General features: G+C 43.4%; 2 pseudogenes; both read right to left on the bottom strand.

The window, feature by feature from the left end:
• Positions 1-612: 612 nt before the first annotated feature.
• Positions 613-1,869, bottom strand: LOC147825721 (inactive ribosomal protein S6 kinase delta-1 pseudogene; annotated as a pseudogene).
• Positions 1,870-5,609: 3,740 nt separating this feature from the next.
• On the bottom strand, positions 5,610-6,125 carry LOC101708714 (ubiquitin-conjugating enzyme E2 D3 pseudogene; annotated as a pseudogene).
• Positions 6,126-6,902: the final 777 nt, after the last annotated feature.

Below are 6,902 nucleotides of genomic sequence, written 5' to 3'. Positions count from 1 at the left end.
ACCCTGCTAACGGTGTCCAGAGCTGTAAACTCGAGCCTGCTTTCGCTGGCATTCAAACTCTTGGAAGTGTGGTCTCCATCTGGAAGACCAAAGAATGGCTTCAAGGGTTCTGATTTCAGACTATACAATTTTTCTCCAAAATCGAGTCCCAGAAATTCGTTTGTGCTGTCCTTACTATCTATTCTAAAGAATTCCATGGGGCTGTTTTTTGATCTGCTAAGGGAATCGGATGTTCTTGGAGAAGGAAGTGCTTCAGAGTCCTCATCTCCAAGGAAGAACTTCAACTCGTGAGCTCTCAGCTGTGTGCTGGAGTCGGCACTGTCGGCAGCAAGGCATGCTGGGAAGCGCTGGACGGCTCTGGCACCAACATCCTTCCCTTCGGTCTTCACGTAGGGTTCCTCATTCAAAGTCCCTGGTTCGATCTTTTCTTGACCATATTCATTGCACAATGTTAAATAACTAGTAGTGCAGTCCTCTTCTGAACTTGACCCAGAATCGGGCCACTTTGGAGAGCTGTGTTGGCCATCGTCTTCATGCGTGCTGTCCTCTTGAGAACTTGGAGTGAGACTGGTCTTCAGAGGCAGAAGTCTGAGCACGCCTCCCCCGTCGCTGCCCCTGGACTCAAAGCAGCTGCTGTCCTGAGGGCTGGGAGCTGGCTGCTGCAGGTGAACCTCAGCAAGCATGGACTTCGTTACTTCCTTGGTGTCAAAGCTTTCTTCAGGACTTCTATTTAGAAATTTACTGAGATATGACCAGAGCTTGCCACCTTCCGCGTGCTGCAGCACCAGGAACACCGACTCCTCCGAGACGATGTACTTGTGCAGACACACCATGTTGGGCACGCAGCAGGGGATGATGGTCTTTCTGTTCCTGCTGGATTCGCTGCTTTTCCTCAGACCTTTTAAGATGAATGTCTGCTCTGTCCTTGTGTCCATTACAAGTAAAACCTTGAACACCTTCTAGGAGTAAGTCAACTCCCTTCCTATAAAATTCAGAAGCAGCTTCGTAGTCGTCTTCCTCTTCCTTTTTCAAGGCCAGTTTTATTAATTTTCCTGCTTTCTCCAAATAATCTCTCTTGCCAAGTTTAGGTTTTAAACTGCCAGGAAAGAGGCTACGGCTTTCCCGTTCTTCTGTTTTGCTCGGTTCGCTGTCAGAAGCAACAGCCCCTGGTGCTGAAGACCCCGAAGAAAGACTGAGACCCAAAGTTCTAATGGGAGAATTTCGATTGGAAGCCATTCCATCATCTAACTCAGCAAGAGAATCCACATCAACAGTAAGGGATATCAGATCACTGTCACTGGAGAAGCCTTCTGCACTACACTCAGAAACAGGATCAGCGAGGGAGTCTGAGCAACCTTCAGGGGGGCCAATTAATTCAGAGCCATCATTGATTATCCCGCCCTTGAAAAACTCTTCAAGCTGTTTACTGTTGTAAAGAGCGGGAATGTTGGCAGAGAACTGCAGCAGGTCTTCGGCACACTGTCTTCTCTCTTCTATGAAGGTTTCATCAAATCGCCCAAACACTATTCCTTTAGCAAAGGGAGAAAACAGTTCTGAATGACGGAATAAGTGTTTGTGAATTTGCCATAGCTCTTTGTGCAGTTTCTTAAAATCACTGAACCTCTTCCATACGATTATCTCCTGGACATCCTCTGGGTTTTTCCGTGAAACAACCCGGGCGGTGACCTTATACACAGTGTAGCCCCTCGGGTGTCGCTGGGGCTCGGTGACAGTGTAGAAACGAGCCAGGTCGGCACTGCGTTCCCGGGGAGCTGTCATCCTCCCTCCGCCTCTGCCGCCGCCGCCGGCCCGGAATCATCGAGGCGACCCAGAGCCCCCGCGCTTCGCGTCCCCACGCAGCCGCCGGGCGACAAGGGGGCGGCGGCTCCACAGCGGCGCTCTGCCGGCTCTGCTTCCGTGTCGGGAGAAGCCGGATCTTGCTTCTTGACCCATTCTGCCAGTCTATTTCTTTTGATTGGTGAATTGAGACCATTAATATTGACGGTTATAACTGATATGTATTGACTTTTTCTTTTTGTTAGACTTAATTTTTTGTTGTGCTGGATGGATTCATTCTGCTGGGCTTCCTGGGGTTGTGATCCTTGTGTTTTCTTAGGATATTGTCTAAAAATTTTGAAGTGCTGGTTTGGTATTCATGAAGTTCCTAAGGTGCTCTTTGTCATGAAAGTATCTTATTTCTCCATCAATTTTGAAAGATAGTTTTGCAGGGTACAGCAGTCTGGGTTGGAGGCTGTTTTCCTTCAGGGCTGGAAATACATCACTCCAAGCTCTTCTTGCCTTGAGGGTTTGCATTGAGAAGTCTGCTGTGATTCTGATGGGCTTTCCTTTGTATGTGATTTGTTTCTTTTCTCTAACTGCTTGTAAAATTTTGTTCTTCTGTTGGGTTTCTGGAATCTTAACTATCATATGCCTATGTGTAGATTTTTTTTTTTATCAAGGCTAGTTGTAGTCCTATATACCTCACTTCTCCGTATGTCAAGTTCTTTTCTCCTGCTTGGGAAGTTTTCTGCCATCACTTCTATGAACAGTTTTTTTTATGTCATCTGCATTCTCTCCTGTTTTTTCATTGACTGATCAGTCCTATGTTATTCTTCTTTGCATTGTCTAGCAGCTGCTGGATTGATTTCTCATGGTCCCTTAGTGTTTTAAAGAAATTTTTCTTTTCCTGGTCACTAATTGCAATCTTATCTTCTATATCTGAAATTCTGTCCTCACATTGGCTCATTCTGCTGTGTAAACTTTCAATGGAGTTTTTTTGTTTTTTTTTTTGTCTTTAAACACAGACTTTAATGGTAACAATTCCTTTAAGCTCAATTAACGTTAGCTATTACAAGTCTTAGGCAGTTGTCACTTTTAGACATTTAGTGACTTGCACTGGGTTCCTCAAAAAAGACATTCACTTAAGTGTAATCAACAGTTAACAGTTACGTCAACACAAAACATGGCTAATTTGTCACCCCCATCACTAGCACAGCATGATCAGTATTTTAATACTAAGCCATTCATATTTAAAAGTGAAGTGAGTGCCTCGCTACCCCTGAGACCACTAGTTAACCATGTACACCCACACAGTAAAAGGAAACTAATGTTAAACAAAGAGTCTGATCATCACATTGCAAACCTGCCTGAGAAAAAAGTGAGTCACTTAAGAATGTAGTATTCACCACTCACAGACCAACTGTATTCATAGGTGAAGAAAAATGTGTCTACTACAGGAAACACAGACAACAGTCCAAACCAAAACTTAACCGAACAGTCACATCAGTCCTACACATGGCACTAGCAATGTCCAGTTGCTGCCGGGTGGAGAAGAGCCCAAATCCTTAAGATTCTTTTGAAGGTATCATGGTGATCCCAAGTCCAGCGCCTATACATTCAAAAACATGGAGTTTTCCAGATACTTCACTGTTCTTACACCTGGAGAAGCCTCTATGGCTTATTCCCTTAGAAGCAACACAGGAGATACACAAAGTATCAAAAGACACAACTGGACATACCCACTAATTATGATCACGGTAGTCTAAGGTATCTCTGTAAACAATGTCTAAGGCTAAAAAAAGAGTCCATTTGAAAGCCAATTAGGGCCCCACCCTTTTATTCTAAAAGTTTTATTCATGTTTGGCTTTCAAGAACATGCCTATTAAAGCTGTTATTTTGAGTATAGGAATCTTGGAAAGATTCTGAAAATAGCCAATGAGCAGTTATTTCTTACCTTGTGGAGCAGTTACTGGTTTTTCATTCATAATTTGAATCCATGAAAGTTTTGACAGCATGACATCTACCCTGAAGAACCCATGATTTTTAAAGCAAGATAAAAGTCACTTCATTCATTGGAAAACACCATTTAGGCAGATTTGTATTTCCAAACGAAGCACTTACTACAGAATGAACAAAGCTAGAATATCTTCAGAAAGCATGCATTTCACTTCCAGTTTAAAGTAGAAACTTAACAAATTATGTCCAAACTACATATTAAAATATTTATAAAAATTAAGCTTTAATGTTTATTTCTAGCTTTCCACATCTGTGTGCAGACAAGAAATAAGATTGCATGTAAGTGTAAGCAGTGCAAAAATGTGGAAGTGGAAACACCACATTTGCTAGAAACTGTACACAGGACTTGAAATAAAACAATGGGTAAATCAAGTTAACTAGGAAAAAAGTAAAACTACAGGGTCAGAGTTAGGGTGAAGGATGGTAATGCCCTTGTTACTACAGTTCAGCAGTAGAAAGAGCGCTTGTTGAACAGAAGAACCCAACAGCACTCGACCTTAGCCATGCATGTGAAGTTCCCTGCAGTGGTACCTGCTGCACTGACGCTCACAACTGTAAATGGCTGACAATCCACTCCCTCGGATACTCAAATACCCCAGGGCTAGGCCATATCAACACAGCCTCGCAACAGCTCCCACATTGAGCAGTACTTTATTCTGTCAATTCCGACCCACTGCTCCCATGTGATGGTTTTCTTAGGGTGTCAAGTGTACAAGGTGAAGACATTCTAGACAGGGGATGCACCTGGAAAATAAACTTCAACTCCATACACACATTTCAGAGCTGCTGGGGCCCAAGTCCATCTCGATCTCCAGGGCTGCCAGGATCATATGCAGCACACTGAAGCTACGCTATCCAAGCAGCCTATTCTGTGTAAGTCAGGTCAAATGATAGATCAACCTGTAACAGACTGCATTTTAGCTGAACATGACAAAATAGTCACTCTTGAACTTTATATCATTATCTGATGTCAAACAATGAAGCAAATCCCAACAGTATATACAAAAAAACCCAGCTTTGCATTTACAAGATTGTTTCCCATACTGATTAATCCAGGCAGCTAACTCATTGGTTTATGCAACTTTATTGAAGAAATTACTAGCAGAGCTATTAGTTGATCACTCATCCATTGACAACTTGTATCATTTACTCAGTGCTATATTTAACAGTGTTTTGGAAGATAGATTAACTAATAGCTCCAAGCCTCCTAACAATTTAAATGAAAATTACAAAATGTTTTGAGACCCTATTTTGGAATACAAAGGGTGTTTGAGTTCCAATTTCCATTCTCTGTAGAACAAGAACAGGTCATTCCTTTATTGACATGCATAAAATACATCACATTTTCTGTTCTGCCGATGCTGTAAATTCAATACCAATTCTCCAGCCACATCAGTTATGAGCATGAAGTATATCACGTAACCTCAAATCTCTAACAGTGGAAGGCTTAACAAGAATGGATGCTGCTAGAATAATGCTGCTTCCTTGCTGTGACAATTGAGCATCCATCTCCCCTCCTCAGCTGGCTTCTTCAGCAGTTAGAGCTGTGAGAAATGGTTTAGTCTTATAACCAAGTTAAAGTGAAGACATTGGCCACATAATACACATGCTCCATTTAAAAAGAAAATTCTGACTCTTGGGCAACTGTTCTCTTGTAACTACTTCACAGTTTCTAAAAGCAGTTACTGTCCAAAGCTGGAAGAGCTTAAGTCTTCTCAGATGACCATGTGAATGAATGGAGGGAGGTAAACAAAAAATAAAATTAAAAAGAAGAGGTCTGATAGGGGAGCAGCTGGATAAGAAAATCAAAAAAGGAACAGTAATTTAAAGTTTATTCCAGCTATAATGCAGGTTATTCTGATTTTAAGGTAGCATCACATGGCATACTTCTGAGTCCATTCTCAAGATATTCTGTTGTACTTGTCTCTGTCTGTTTTATAGATCCGTGCAATCTCTGGAAGTAGGGGGTCATCTGGGTTTGGATCACATAGCAGTGAACAAATGGATAAAAGAACTTTAGAAATAGTTAAAGCAGGAGACCACTGTGATCTTAGGATATCGAGACAAATGCTGCCATTACTGTTAATATTTGGATGATAAATTCTTGTAAATGCAACCTTAGGTGGTATGAAGGGGTAGTCTGTAGGAAAATGAATTGTCAAAAAGAATACACCACCTTGATATGGGCTGTCATTAGGTCCCATTATTGTGGCTTCCCAATGGAACATGTCATCCCCAACTGGACCTGCAAAACATTGTGCTGGAGGGTCAAGGGCCAAATCACTAAGTTTCTTATTAATCCGCTTCAGCGCCATGGTCCGTGCTGTCCCGGCCCTCGGGGTCCGCGTGTGCTCGGTCCTGCTGCGTCTGGATGGTCTTCGGCTTCCCAGCGGCTCAGACACATGCCTCTTCACGGCGCGGATCCGTCCGACGCCGCGGATCCGTCCACCAACGCCGCGGCGTGAGCGAGCACAGCTCAGCGGCCCAGTCCCTGGCCGCCTCTGCCCGCGCACCGCCGCCTCCCGCTCTGAACAGCACCTTCGACTACGCCGACCGGAAGTCGCGCCTCAATGGAGTTTTTAATCTCCTGGAAATCTGTTTGTTATGTTTTATGGATTCCATTTGTTTCCTGTGTTGGGATTCCATCATGTTCCTCAGCTCCTCTATTTTTTTAATCTGTGTTCTCTCTAGATTTATTAATCATGTCTTGCACTATGGGCACAATCTCTGCTGTTATCTGAGAAATTATTTCTGGTTTCATTTTTTCCAGATGCTCTTTCGTTGCCAGTTCAGGGAGTCCAGGTAGTTGAGTATGAGATTGTTCCATCTCATTTCTGTTTGGGGTTGCTTTAGGTGATCTGGGAGTCTGGTTTTGAGACTTGTTTATGTGTCTTCTCATTTCGGGGGGGGGGGTCCCGCTGGCACCTGCGAGGCTCATCTCCTTGGTGCTGGGGTTGGTAGTATGGCAGCCCGGAAGGTTCACCTCCTCTGCTGAGGTGTGGAAATTTTATGTAACTTTCCCTTAGATTTTCCTTTTTTCTCTTGAGGCTCTGACTCCTCAGACTTTCTGCCTTTCTTCCTTCTGAGCTCTGCTAGGATGAAGGCTG

Source organism: Heterocephalus glaber, unplaced genomic scaffold (genome assembly GCF_053883595.1).
Source record: "Heterocephalus glaber isolate CG9 unplaced genomic scaffold, H.glaber_assembly_v1.0 deba00001497, whole genome shotgun sequence".
NCBI classification, from domain to species: domain Eukaryota; kingdom Metazoa; phylum Chordata; class Mammalia; order Rodentia; family Bathyergidae; genus Heterocephalus; species Heterocephalus glaber.
The sequence above is the reverse complement of the archived record's forward strand: the minus strand, read 5'-3'. Positions and strand labels throughout refer to the sequence as shown.